This window comes from Eubalaena glacialis, chromosome 10, assembly GCF_028564815.1.
Source record: "Eubalaena glacialis isolate mEubGla1 chromosome 10, mEubGla1.1.hap2.+ XY, whole genome shotgun sequence".
NCBI lineage: Eukaryota > Metazoa > Chordata > Mammalia > Artiodactyla > Balaenidae > Eubalaena > Eubalaena glacialis.
The window spans coordinates 93,803,512-93,819,107 of NC_083725.1; the positions used below are offsets into that span (position 1 = coordinate 93,803,512).

Consider the following 15,596-nt stretch of genomic DNA (forward strand, 5'->3'; position numbering starts at 1 on the left):
AGGGAGATTCACAAATCAAATTGTGGGGATGGAAGGTGATGCCGAAGTAACAGGGCTTTTTAAATAAAACACTGGATATTCCAACAACTCTGTCCAGCTCCTTCTTTACCACCATGAATTATCTGCGGTCCCAGTTACACCTTAGGTTACTTGGAATGCTCAAATGCCTTGGGCAAAGATTCTATTCAGTACAAATAGCAAACCTTTTAATGGGTGTGTATAGATCTACATATGCATTAATACATGTACAGTTTTAGAGACCTAAGCACTGTGAAATTACCACTAGGGCACAAGAATCAAAAGGCAAAATGATCCACCCGAAGCAAAGAAAGTGAAACAGAACATTCTCATTTAATTGAGTGTAACAAAGTGTGCTAAATAAACTTGGTAAAGAAATGCAAATCTGACTCTTCGAGCATACAGTTTTAATTATTTAAGGGGTTTATAGCAGAGTTAAGGGTGCTTTAACTATATTAACTCTACACTGACAGCTTCCTGTCATTTCTCTGCAGGAAGGTACACTTAGTTTGGATTATGGGTGAAAAGAAGTAGTTACCAATGCAACGAAAAGGTCACAAGAGAAGCAAATATACAATGTGGAGATGAGAGTGTAAAACGTTAAATACGGAACAATATTTCATATCACCGCCCCACCCTGGGTCATTAAAATGCAGCAGAGAACACAGGGAAAGCTCAACACAAGATTCCCTGTACACGTTGCCTCTAAAGGCTTTGTTTAATTTTTTGTTCCTTTTTCCACTCTTTAAAAAAGAAACAATCTGTTTTAACAATGGCAATTTTCGTGAAGGAAATAAAGACATCAGTATACAACCTGGATAGTCCTGCATTTCTTTAATGGTTAATCTTTTAATTTTATTTTATCTTTGTCGGAGAAGGAGGAAAGTAAGGAAGAAGAAAGGAGAGCTGGAAGAAGACAGAAAGGACGGAGGGACTGTGAACTGGTGAACGCAGTGAGTCTCACTGGAAACCCAAAAAGAAAGTTTAACTTATGCAAAAAAAAAAAAAAAGGATTTTTCCTGTAAAGGTTAGAAATTAACAATGCTGTTATCATGGAGAAAATTCACTAATCCACTGAGATCTCATGAGTAACCTGGAAACCCTCCTGATTATATCCAATGTTGATTTTTTAAAATATATATAAGGACTTCCCTGGTGGTCCAGTGGCTAAGAGTCCGCACTCCCAATGCAGGGGGCCCAGGTTCGATCCCTGGTCAGGGAACTAGATCCCACATGCCGCAACTAAGAGTTCACATGCCACAACTAAAAGACCCGCATGCCGCAACTAAAGATCCCACATGCGGCAATGAAGATCCTGCGTACCGCAACTAAGACCCGGCACAGCCAAATAAATAAATAAAACTAAATAAATATTAAAAATAAAATATATATAAAAATGTTTGTCTGCCTTTCCATTACTGAGACTCTATTATACTCGGTCTCAGTGATTCTAATTGTATCAATTGATATTGCCTATCTTCTAAAAGTAGTTTTCCCAGAGAATGAAGGACTGTTCCCTGCCGCAGCAGACTGTGTCACCCTCTGAAAGTGATACGTAATATTCTATTCTTATACCTAAAGTTAAGATACTCGCTAGAATGGGACTGTGCACATTTATACTGAAACTACCAACATCTGAATGAAAATTCATCAACCGCTGGACTTTATATGAATAAATTCAATATTTATATAGCTTTATTTTCCAGTTCAGTTCTCATCCTGATGAAAGTATAGACAACCCCGTTTCTTTCTTTCCACAACTCAGCTAAGCTATGGGCACAACGACTGCATAAAAATCCTTTAGGAGTCCATCTGAATTTATCAGAGGGACATCAGAGTCATCATTTTGAATTTATAAAGCAGAAAGGAGCACAGATATATGCTATGAACCTCTTCAGTTTAGAGAAGTGAATCATCATGTGGTACATGATATGTTTTTTAGCTCTCTGCTGGGCGATCACTTTCTATGACTATTGAAACACCAGTCAGTTTTTGAGCGGCTTCAACATCCTTCCCCACCTTCCTGCCTCCTCCAGAGAAACACTCAAATGTCCAACATCATTAACAGTGAAATAAAGGCCAAGGGATAAAAAAAAAAAAAGAGGGGAGAGGAAGAAGGAAGAAAAATGTGTCTTGTCAGCTTTCAGCTGAAATAAAACAATGAGTCAGAGGGACACAGGAGGGCTGAGAGGGCCCACGCATCAACACCACCAACCTGATGTCATCAAAGAGAAACAATTAGTAGATGTCGGGGAGAGATATGGACGGTTGACTCAAGGTAGAAGATTGGGGAACTGGGGGATATAAAGATGCAGATGCAGAATTTACAGACATCCCCTGACCCAGAGACACTGATGTTCTTTGTTACGCACAGGACTAAGTACAGGAAGACAAGATGGTGCAGCCTGTCAGAGCCACACTGAATAACATGACAAATATCACCTGGGGGGTCATAGGAAGGAAGGCATTTCCACCCAAAGACATTCAGAGCTGAAAATAAGATACCTAGTAGAGTAGGCAAGTTGCCATGGATATATTGAAAGTTGAGACAACCCTAGGGAAACGACTATTTCCAAATTGGGCATTAGGTAAACGCCTTGAAAAAGGCAAGACAGCCTAACATTTTCCTGTGAAAGCAAGTTTAAGGGAGACCCTGACTGCTATGGGAAGATATACCTGTTCACATTGTGGGAAGACCCTCCCGCTGCATTTTCCTTCTTAGTTAACAACCTCACCGCGTAATGCTTATGCTGCTGACTTCTCACATGACCTAACATTTCCCCTAGGGAACCATGTCAAATATCCTAGCAAGTGAGTCTCTTACCAAGGCAATCTAACCCCCAGAGCTAGATTCAAATAGCAGACTGAGATTTGCACGTACATCTGAGTACACCCAGGGGAAAACAAGATGACATGGGAAGATGAGAAGAAAACACAGCATCATAAAATCCCAGAGCTGGACAAAACCTTAGGGAGCATCGGGTTCAATACTTCATATGAAGCTTGAATCTCCTCTATCCCTTCCCTGCCTAGCTGACATAAATTTTCTCTCCAGCGTTTCCAGAGAAGGGGAGCTCCTGAGTCCCCTCTCCTCCCCCAGGGCAGCCCATTCTGGTTACTGAGAGCTCTACTTGCTAGAAAGTTTCCGATCCAGAAACTCTGAGAAAGCTGAGCATGGTCCAAAGTGACTTGGCCTGGAGCCTGAAGACTGAGTAACAATTTGGCCGAGTTATTTGTTTCAGGCAAGTTATTTCATTCTTTTAGCCTCAATTTTCTCCTCATCTGTAAAATGGGAATAATAACGCCTAGTCTATTGTATTACTATAAGGATATAAATTGTCAGGCACTAGATTGGCACACAGCACATGCTCTGAAAGTAAAGATGCAGAATGACGTAAGGGTGGGGCATGTTTGGCTATAAAGCCAGACAATCTGGCTCTGAATCCCACTCCACATTTATTAACAGTGTGACACAAAGCAATGTGCTTAATTCCTGTGCCTTGGTTTCCTTACCAATAAAATGAGTATACAAATAGTACCTGCCATGAGGTACTCACAGGACTGCCATGAGGATGAAAAAGAATAATGTACAAATAGTGTACTCAAGAATAATATACTTAGAACAGTGCCTGACACACAGCAGACAACAAATGCTAGGGTTTTTGTTTTTCTTTTTTAATTCAGTGGTAATATTTTTACTACTATTAGTAGTAGTAGTTAGTTTCTCTGACCTCCACCTCTCCTTCTGTTACAAGGAGATAATAACAGCTACCACACAACTTGGTGAAATTAAAGGAGATCACACAAACAACAGCCAGCACAGCACTGGGCACATAATCCACAGTCAATAAAAACATTCATTTCCTTCCTGTCACTTCCTTCTTAATCCTAGTTCTGCACTCTGAAATAGCAAAGAAGAATTCAGTCCCTTTTCCGTTTGACAATTATTCAAATATTTGAGGACATGTATTACAATCCCCTGAAATCTTCCCTAACCTAGTTGAGCGGCCACATTTTCTTCAATTTTTCCTTGCGTGATAGGATGTCAAGAGCCCCCAGAATCCTAGTGATCTCCTGAATACAATCCGATTGGTCAGAACCCCTCCATCTATAGTGTCAGAATTCATGGGCCACGTGGATTCCTGGGCCAGTGAGCTGTTTATCCGAGACAAATGCTAGTATAGGCGATGGAGAACCAACAGAGCTGGACGCCCTGGAGGACTTTCCTCGGGGAGGCCTGAGTTAACATCTTAAATGGTTTTCCAATTAAGTCTCCAGGTTTTGTGCCAAGCCTCAAATCTTGTTCTTAAAGCTTGATTGTCAAATGTTTATATATCCCATGGCCTATTCAAGCAAATAAAACATTCTCATTTATTCCATCTTGACCCATTAGAGTTTTTTACCCACAAAAAACTAATATGATAATATTATTGCTTCCACTATGGAATCCTCTTCTGGCCATATTTGATATTTTTTCCAATAACAAATGTACACAGTGTTGCAAGTCCTATTGACAGATCTTCAGAAAAGCTGTAATCATGTGGTTTGTTATGACATGGATTTCTTCTTTAGGCCAAGAGTGCAGTAAAAGCCTTATGTACACAATTAGCTTATAATTCAGCATCAGGATAGACTATAACCCTTACAAAACATTTTAACAGGATTTCTATGTATTTATCATCCCCCATTCCACTTGAAAACCCCAATGTTGTACTTATGCATTCCACTGACTTTAAAAAGTTTTCGAATGTGACATTAAAGCTTTCATTTTTACCCTGAAAGTTCAGATGGTGTGAGAGTTAAAATTAGGTTTGTGATGTTACACCATCCGCCCTAGACATAAGAATTCAGTCCCTTCTCCACTTGACTGTTTGATAAAGATATGCAAAACCTGCCAGCAAAACAATGAATAAATAAATACCAGGCTTAAGTTAGTACAGTGACAGAATTTTTAGGTTGGAAGGGCTTCAGAGATGATCTAATCCTGTGTTTCTCTTCTTTGAATATCCTCTTCACAGTTTTTGCCTTTCTGTGTATACTATTACTTAATTTTTGTTAAGCGTCTTACAGCTTTTACACGATTTTTTTTTAGTTTTGCCCTAAACAGTATTATCTATGAAGTCATGAAGTGGATACACGTTGTATTTTTCAATGACACATTAAAAGAAATACGTAAGTATTAACATTTTTTCCGGTTTGTCCACTCTAAAGAACTAGAACTCAAGTTTTCTAACTTCCAATTCACTTCTCTTTCTACCAACTTAATTTTGGAACCTAAAAATATATCTGCACTTGGAGAAAAAGATGATAAAAATTATAAAATGAGAGCAAATCAACCACCTAAACTCTTGTAGCCATTAATATCTAGAGAGACTGCTCAAAATTATTTGAATTCATTGTCAAAACTATCCAAGTTTTAGGGCTCCATACACTGACACCCTCAATTCTTATGTACATTATCCAGTTGAATGGAGTCTCTTAAAACTTCAAAAACTGCACGTTATGGTTCATAGGGAAAATAAGCAATATAAAATTTGATTTTTAGAATATTGGTAAAGATAAAGAGTGTTCCTCATTCTCAGAGATGTCAAGTCAGACTGATTGTGAATGTTTCCAAATACAGGTGTCGTTAGAGGGGCTACTTTAGTTGAGAGACAAGCCTCATTAAAAAGAGCTCTGGTTGTGGTGTCCAGGGCCTTCCTGCACCCCAACTACATTGGTCATCAATTAGCTATGTGACCCTGGGCAAGTCACTTTCCCTCCTATAGCCTCTGTTCTTCAAGTATGAAAAGAGGGGCAGGACCAAATGATGCCCAGATGACTAGCTGCTTCGTTCCTACACCACTAGGAATCTGTGCAAGACTTCAGAAACAAGTCAGTCTTGCAAGCAGCTTAAAACATGTTCTTTCTCTTTGCAATTTTACTTTCTGGTCTCCAGACAATGCAAAGGTGAACACAGTCCGGACCCATCCAAATATAATCAGTATTAGCCAGACTTTACATATAAAGAGAAGTGAAACTGCAATTTAGGACCATAGATGGAGCTCCCAGGTATTTCTAGTGTAAAAGAGAACAAAGAAGCCAGAATCCCAGTTACCACAATAAAACAAAAATTAAAGGATGTGGGATTTAAATAGTTCCTTCAGAAATGGGGCTGTTCTTGTTTTTCTACAACTCTGAGCTGGTAAAACTCTCCGAGTTTAGCCATCATGCCCCAGAACAGTAACGGTGCTGAAACACAGTAAGGAAGCATAACAGAACCAGATGCATAAATATACTCACATTTGTACCGAGGGCACTGCTTTCCTTTAACTGCTGAACTGCTGTATCAGCACTGTTCTACTACCAACTAATTAGACCTAACAAAGCCCACTGCACGGAGTGTGTCTCGTGTCTCATCTATTTTTTCCTAGTACAAAAGTACAGCGCTGACATTCAATGAATATTAAGTGGTAACAATTTAATTCTTCGTGCACTGCACGCGACAGGAATTCCTGGTCCTTCTCTTGGTCCCACTGGAGGGCTTTTGGTGCCCGTCAGGCTAGCTACTGTAGGAGCTACTGAAGCCTCTCAGATGGCATATGGTTGGGTCATAAGTATCCCACTGGAAATGTGTTGTCTGGGGTTAAATGTTTCCTATTCTTTTAACCTAACAACCAGGTTAATCGGCTTACACTTCTGGATACTGGCCTTGCATTTGAAAAAAAAAAGGCACGTGACACTGTACTGAAGGCCTGTCACTCCACACAGTCAGTCAGTAAGGCAGTCAGTCAGGAACGATTTCTTAAGCATCTACCTACGTGCCAGGTGCCATGGCAAGTTCTAGGAAGACAAAGAAGCAACAAGGGTGTTTCCTTTAAGGATTCTGCAGTTGATCTGTCAGTTCATGACAGGCATACCTCAGAGAGATTGTGGGTTCGATTCCAGACCACCACAATAAAGCGAATATCACAAGAATTTTTTTGGTTTCCCCGTGCATATACAAGTTATGTTTACACTATACTTTAGTCTATAAAGTGTGCAATAGCATTATATCTTAAAAAAAACAACAATGTACATGCTTTAATTTAAAAAAATTTGTATTGCTAAAAAATGCTATCATCTGAGCTTCAGTGAGTTGTAATCTTTTTGCTTGGTGGAGGGTCTTGCCTTGATGCTGATGGCTGTTGACTGATCAGGATAGTGGCTGCTGAAGGCTGGGGTGGCTGTGGCAATTTCTTAAAATAAGACAACAATGAAGTTTGTCGCATCGACTGATTCTTCCTTTCACAAATAATTTCTCTGTAGTATGCAATGCTGTTTGATAGCATTTTATCCACAGTGAAACTTCTTTCAAAACTGGAGTCAGTCCTCTCAAACCCTGCCACTGTTTTAATCAGCTAAGTTTATATAATATTCTAAATCCTCTGTTGTCATTTCAACAGTCTTTACATCATGTTCACCACGAGTAGATTCCATCTCAATAAACCATTTTCTTTGCTCATCCATAGAAGCAACTCTTCATCCATTAAAGTTTTATCATGAAATTGCAGCAATTCAGTCACACCTTCAGACTCCACTTCTAATTCTAGTTCTCTTGGTATTTCCTCATATGCAGTTACTTCCTCCACTGAAGTCTTGAACCTCTCAAAGTCATCCATGAAGGTTGGAATCAACTTCTTCTAAACTCTTGTTACCGTTAATATTTTTACCTCTTCTCGTGAAACACAAGTGTTCTTAATGGCATCTAGAACAGTGAATCCTTCCCAGAAGGTTTTCAATTTACTTTGCCCAAATCCATGACAGGAATCACTATCTGTGGCAGCTACAGCCATACAAAATGTATTTCTTACAATGACTCCTTGATCCACAAACTTGAATGGATGCTGTGTTAGCAGGTATGAAAACAACATGAATCTCGTTGGGCATTTCCATCAGAGCTCTTGGCTGACCAGGTGCATTGTCAATGAGCAGTCATATTCTGAAAAGAATGTTTTGTTTTGTTTTGTTTCTGAGCAGTAGGTCTCAACACTGGGCTTAAAATATTCAGTAAACCATGTTATAAACATAGGTGCTGTCATCCAAGCTTTGTTGTTCTATTTATAGAGCACAGGGAGAGTAGATTTAGTATAATTCTTAAGGGCCCTAGGATTTTTGGAATGCTAAAGGAGCACTGGCTTCAACTCAAAGTCACCACTTGCATTAGCCCCTACCAAGAGAGTCAGCCTGTCCTTTGAAGGTTGAAGTCAGGCATTGACTTCTCCTCTCTAGCTATGGAAACCCTAGATGGCGTTTCTTCCAATATAAGGCTGTTTCACCTACATTGAAAATCTGTTGTTTAGTGCAGCCACCTTCATTAATTATCTCAGCTAGATCTTCTGGATAACTTGTGGCTGTTTCTGCATCAGCACTTGCTGCTTCACCTTGCACCTTTGTGTTATGGAGACATCTTTCCTTAAGCTTCACGAACCAACCTCTGCTAGCTCCAAACTTTTCTTCTGTGACTTCCTTACCTCTCTCAGCCGTCACAGAATTAAAGAGGGTTAGGGCCTTGCTCTGGATTAGGCTTTCGCTTAAAGGAATGTTGTGGCTGGTTGGATCTTCTATCCAGACCACTCAGCAATAAGGCTGTTACACTTTCTTATCATTCATGTATTCAGTGCAATAGCACTTTTAAATTCTTTCAAGAACTTTTCCTTTGCATTCACAACTTGGCTAAGTGTTTTTGGTGCAAGAGGCCTAGCTTTCAGCCTATCTTTATTTTCAACATGCCTTCCTCACTAAGCCTAATCACTCCTAGCTTTTTATTTGAAGTGAGAGACGTGCGACTCTTCCTTTCACTTGAACGCTCAGAGGCCATTGCAGGGTTACTAACTGTTGTAATTTCAATACTGCTGTGTCTCAGGGAATAGGGAGACCAGAGGAGGAGAGAAAAGGGGAATGGCTGGTTGGTGGAGCAGTCAGAACACACAAAACATTTATCGATTAAGTTCCTCGTCTTATACGGGGCATGGTTTGTGGTGCGCCATAACAATTACAATAGTTACATCAAAGATCACTGATCACAGATCACCATGACAAGTATAATAATAATGAAAAAGTCTGAGACATTGTAAGAATTACCAAAATCTGACACAGAGACACAAAGTCACCACATGCTGCTGGAAAATTGGTGCCGATAGACTTGCTCAACGCCGGGTTGCCACAAACCACCAATTTGTAAAAAACACAGTATCTGCGAAGCGCAATAAAGTGAAGCACAATAAAACTAGGTATGCCTGTCTTCAACAAATGTTTATTGGCCTGCCTGATTCCTGCTCAGTCATTTAGTTATTTCACAGGCATTTGTTAAGCCTTCTCTGAACCACAGATTGTGCTAAGTGCTGGGGAGACAGCTAAAGCCAAGTCCCAGATGGTCTCTGCGATATGTAAACAGGTGATTTATGAAACAATTTGCAAAGTACTATAATCAAGGATGTGCATGGTACTGTGGGGTAATGGAGAAAATGCCTGGCATTGCTTGAGGGCTAGGAAGGACAGGGGACATTACAGTGGGCATGGAATACAAGGTAGAGTGTCAATTTCAAATGCCTGGGACAAAGGATCTTAGGCTCAGAAAGAAGAGGCATGAGAGTGGCCTAACACTGGAATTTGAATTGGGATTTAAACAAGCACAGGACTTGGAAAGTCAGGCAGAAAAGAAGGGCTGTCCAAGGAACAGTGGGCACTGCGTGGAAACACTGAGCTTACTCAGGAACCTGTGAGTCAAGAGGCATGGCCAGAGCAGAGTCGCTGTGTCAATGAGCAGTGGGAGGTTTGAAAGGCTGGTGGCATTGGGGATCACACCACAGAGAGCCAGACTGTGGGACCTGAACCAGTCCTGGAGGCTGCGGAAAACTTCCTCCTCCTTCACTCATTGAAAGGTGCAAGGGGCCACAAAGAAAGCTGGCTTTAGGAAAACTGATGCGGCCCCTGCAGGATGTGAGGGTGATGGGGATGGGGGTGGGGGGGCATTAAAGGAAAGGAGGCTGACTTGAAATTAACTGTAAAAATCTAGGCATATGATGATAAAGCCAAGCCCAGTGAAAACAGATAGAAAGGAGAGGATATGAAGGAAAGGCAATAGAAACCTGATGATATTATAAACAGAAACTATCATGAGTATACTGTAAACGAGGACTGGAGAAGTAGTCAAAAATGAACTACAACATCCTACATGGTTACAGCTCCTGTAGTTTCATCCTGTCCCCATTTTTTATCACTAATCTGATGCTACAGACTGAGTGGCTGTGTCCTGCCCTAAAATTCATATGTTGAAGCCCTAATACGATAGTATTTGGAGGTGGAGCCTTTGGGAGGTAACTAGGTCAAGAGGGTGGAACCCTCATGAATGGAATTAGTGGCCTTATAAAAAGAGACACAAGAAAGATGACCTTGACAGAGCAAGATGGCAGCCATCTACAAGCCAGGAAGGGGGCTCTCACCAGGAACTAAATTGGCTGGCACCTTGATCGTGGGCTTCCCAGCCTCTGGAATCATAAGAAATAAATGTCTGTTGTTTAAGCCGCCCAGTCTATAGTATTTGTGATACCAGCTGACTAAGACATCTGGATACTGACATAGAATTTTTTGGCTGAAAATAACGATGGTAATGATGAGGAGCAACAGCTACAGTTTTCACTTCGAAGCCAGGTACTATGTGATGCCCTTCATCTGGACAGTGTTCATTTAATCCCTACAGCAGGTAGGCCCTGTCTTTCTCCCATTTTACAAACGAGGAACCTGAGACTCAGATTAAGCAAAGGCACAAGGTCAGCAGGTGGCTCTGCCCCAAGCTGACCGCTCAGTGTCTGCTCTGTCATCCGCCAGCTTTACAACCTCCTCTTACACAACACAACGCACAGAGATAAAAGAGCAGATTCTGTCCTAAAATGGGGCACACAGTTTTTTTAATTAATAATTAATCATTACAATTACAACCTCAAGAACAAAATATGGGTCATTTTTGAACACTGGATCCACCTGAAAATGTCTTCAACTGGCTCAGTCCAGTAGAAAGAATGTTAAGAGACATAAAAAACACAACCATTTACTTTTTAAATGTTGGGGGGATATTCATGAGAAGATCTTGGATCTAACTGATAAAAAGGGGGTTTTTCTTGTATTAAAACTCTGCCAAAGGAAACCAAATTCTATTGTCTTCTTCTACTTTCCAACTCATCAAAGCCAAGTTTTCCAAGTCTTAACGTCTCACAAGTAGCTGTTAATGGAATTCATTATTTAGTTAATTGCGCTTATCAGAAGTGCAGGTAACTTCATATTTGCATGGCTAATGGGCCTTCTTTAAAGCGTGTAGCCAGATGTTGGGTTTTAATGGTCCTTAATGTTTTTTCCAACTTTGGGTTGAGTTTATTGACTTACTTTCAAAATATCAGTTGTCCCTAAGGCAGAAAGACCATTTTTGGCTACATATGGGACATCATGTAAGTCTATTTCAAGACAACTGCTTATTTGTAAGGCAACTTAACATGACGCCAACATCTAAAGACCTTTCAAAACTAATCCAATACAATCATTTTCAGACTCAATATATGTTACTCTGGAGACTGATTCGTGACAATGAGAGAACGTTTTTACCTTACATCTTTATCTCCTGCTGAAATAGCTAGTCTACTATTCAACCATAGAAATTACATAGTTCCCAGACAATGGTAGAATCAATAGAGGACTACTTCCCTCTCTGGCAGTGAGTACTTACTACCTTGGTAGAGTATTTCCCCATGGTTATCTCAGGGTTGGTGTATCCAAGGTACAGACCTGGTGGGTAACTTGCCCATGATCACCCAGCTAGTACGTGGTAGAGAAAACATTAAAATCTAGGTCTGACTGCATATCCAGTAGTCGATTTACTTTGAATAATAACAAAGGGAAATGCCCTCTCCCATGTTACAACTTCAGATTAGCCCTGGCCAACCTCTGCCCAGGTTTCCCTGTTGAGTGGCATTGGCAAGGTCTACCAATAGGTATGACTAGCAATTAGTCCTTCACCCCAAGCTTCTGAATTAGCCATTTTAATCATTTAGTCCAGGGTCAGCAAGCTGTAGCCCAAAGGCAAAATCCAGCCCAGTGCATGTTTTTAGAAAGAAAGTTTTACTGGAACACAATTATATTATTTGTTTAAATATTATTATGGCTGCTTTTGAGCTACAACAGCAGAGTTTCACAGTTGTGACAGATGCCATACGGCCTGCAAAGCCTAAAATATTTACTATCTGGACCTTAACAGGAAAGTCTGTCCACTCCTGATTTTGTCACTCAACATTTATTAAGCAACAACTACATGACACTTTATTACTAATAATAATACCTGAAATTTAGCAGTATCTACTATGTGCCAGGGGCTTTTCCTGTATTATTACATTTAATCCCCTCAAGATCTTTCTCTGCAGGATGCATGTGTGTGTGCACGCACACACCTGCCAAGCATGTGAACTTTTTTGTATTCCTTCCAAATTTTATTCAAGGTCACACAAGTAAGCTTGGTACTTTGGATTCAGAGCTTATCTAAACCACGAGCTTCTGCCCCTTGCTATGTAATACTGTTTCTCAAAGGTATAGGGAAAAATTTAAGATTGGAGTGAGCATCCTTTTCATGGAATGATAAAGCCTCCAGGCATTATATGATCCCACAGGGATATAGGCCTTAGTCTGTGGGCTATTATACAACTTTGTAACTTGTAGATAAGTGAAGGCAATGCAAATAATTCTTATCTACAGATGCAAATAAATTCTGTCCAGTGGAGGTTCAATTGACTCCCCCTCCAGTTTTGCATCCATTTGTGAATTCGTTTCAACATTCTTTTATTCTACATAAATTTGTGGTCCTCCTATAAATCTGTTATAACAAATTTCTTGGTTCCCTTGTTTATTAATGAGGTATATAAAATTTTTAACAAGTATTCATTTTATATCTGTGTGAGAGTCAGAATTTTTAAGAATTATTCCTTTACAAGCGTTGTCATTTTTACCATCTTGAACCTCACATTTTTGCTTGGGAGGGCATACATACCAAACTGTAATTGATGTGACCATAAATCACATATATCTATGTAGGTCCGGGAGTCATTTATGTCACTTAGAGAATCAACAAGGCATGGGTTTAGGCCATGGCTCTGTCTCTGCCTAGCTCTGAGACCCTGGACAAGTTACTAAATTTCTCAAAGCCTCAGGTGTCTCATCTGTAAACTGGGGATAATAATAGTAGTTGCCTCATAAAGTTGACACGAAGATTAAATGACAGTTGCTTATAAAGGGACTGGTGCATATTAAGTGCTCATTAAGTGTTAGCCATCATTATTGAGAGTCTTCCAAGAAAAGGACTGATGGAAGGAATTAGTTCTATTTGGGGATGGGGAGGTCTTCACAAAGTGGGTATATTTTATCTGCGTCTTGAAGGGGCAGTAGGAGTTCACCAAGCAGAGAGCTACGGTAATGCCATTCAACATAAAAGGAACACTATATTAAAAAAGAGAGAGACAGAGGTAAGAAGGTGAGGAAGTGAGTCAGAGGGCCGAATTTACAGGAAGGTAATTCCCTGGTAGACACTGCATTTCTAAGGTGACCTAAACTTTCCTAAAATTGTTAAAGCTTGTACCTCTCTACTTCACAGTGGTGTAAGGATTGCTAAGTCAAGTTGGAATGCATTACCCAGATTCCAATTTTCACAAAATCTGGACAACGAATCATCATGACTACAGTTATGACTACTCCCCCAGTCCAGGTACCCATCAGGAACAAGTGGTTATTTTATTCCAAACTTTATAAAAACAACGAAAGGTACTAGCCAAGACTGACTGAGCCCAAAGTACAGGCCACATTTTATAGAGGCCAAACTTTATACAATGTACTTTTAACAGTTAGCTTACATTCAGTGCAAACACACATACACACACACAAACACACACACACACACACACACACACGATCTCCTAAACACCCAAGGAGATAACACACAAATCCAATTACACCCTAGTCCTTATCCTGGCCAGATCCAATTTCTTTCAGCGCCTGGTTATATGTCATTTCTACATTCTTTTATTGGTCTCATGATAGTTCACATATAAAATTACCCTGTTCTATTTCAAATCAGTGACTTTCCTGGATACTTTGGGTAGGGAATAAACTTCAGCTAATTCTCAGGTCTGTGACAACATTTGCAAAAGTTTAGGAGAAAGTCTTCCTCCACCTTATTTGCGTAATACTGTCTGCTCCTTTTCACGCCTGCATATACCCACCCATTCAAATGCTAAGCTGTAGAGGGCGGTTATCTGAGGTGTGCATTCCACAAAACTGCCTATTGTAGTGCCCTACCGGTCTGCTAAGACTCAGGCATGTCAGCTATCTCTTTCTGCTACAGCAATGATGGATAAGATGAAAAGGAAGTTAGGCCACTTTAGTCTTCTGGAAAGAAGATAACTTCCTCCAAAAGCCTTCGCCTTTTAAAAAAAAGAAGGAAAAAGAAAAAAACCCTTACAGGTACTGCCTGTGCCCTATCAGATACCATCCCACCCCCAATCTCTGGAGGTTCTGCTGTGTGATAGTTTCAAGCTCTCTTCCTCATGAAGAGGTGACCACATGATCACTGCCGTCCGTAAAGGCTGAAGTGAGTGTACTTAGCTAAAGGGCACTGCAATAATTTTTCTCTTCCACGTGAGAAAGTTAGCCTTGCAAATTCTCTGGTTCACTGCCTGTTTTTAAATCATCTTTTAGGGAGGGGTGGCCAAGGGGGCATGTTAAGTTCCAACAAGTCCCCTTCTCACTCCCATATCAATTGCTCTTGAAAATAACAACAATAACAATAATAATTATTAAAAGATGGTAGTCACAATCAAGCCTTCAGATTTGCTTTCCAGGCAGTGCTAAAGACTTGATATTTTAATAGGCAATGCCTCCAAATGCCCGTTGTAGGAAAGCAGTCTTGGCTGAAGATTAAACTTGATTAAGGTTGGAGCTGGCACTGTTCTGTACAGACGTGATTCCTGTTGGAATCTAGGGTGAGTGGTAGCCTGAGAAAGTCACTGAGAGCATTTATAACCCCCAATTACAAAGCAGTTTCTGATTCCAAAGAATTTACTGTGTCTTTCCCACCTATGTTGTAGCATGTCACCATAATGGGAAACACGGTAAGAATCATGAACCCATCTCAATAAGGGCAGCGGGACAGGAAATATAATTTCTCTTTGTCCTGTAGCAAACATTTAAGAGTCAGGACAAACAAAGAGTAATTAAAATGTTTGCTACAGGACCTGCGGCCGGGCAGGGATTTGAGAATAGCCAGGAATTTTGATGTGAGTTTGCCAAAGCAAAACTTCTCTGAGTGTGGCTGGCAATTTAGCGCACAGATAATTTTTATAAATTGGTCTGAGGGGGTATGGACCAGCTTGCACATATCTACACTTGATGCTTCCACAGCTTGCCAGGCTGAAGAAATGGGCTGTTTTGTTCTTTTTCTCACTCTCAAGTGAAAGAGTAAACCTTGGCCAGGTCTGTCAGGGAGTTCCCTAATAACCAAAGGCACAGCCCTCACTGGGGAAAATATG

General features: G+C 40.4%; 1 protein-coding gene across 3 annotated transcripts in view; it reads right to left on the reverse strand.

Moving 5' to 3' along the window:
- Positions 1–15,596, reverse strand: part of MPPED2 (metallophosphoesterase domain containing 2) — a 172,438-nt gene that overhangs the window by 125,117 nt on the left and 31,725 nt on the right. The gene's annotated exons all lie outside the window — the stretch shown is intronic.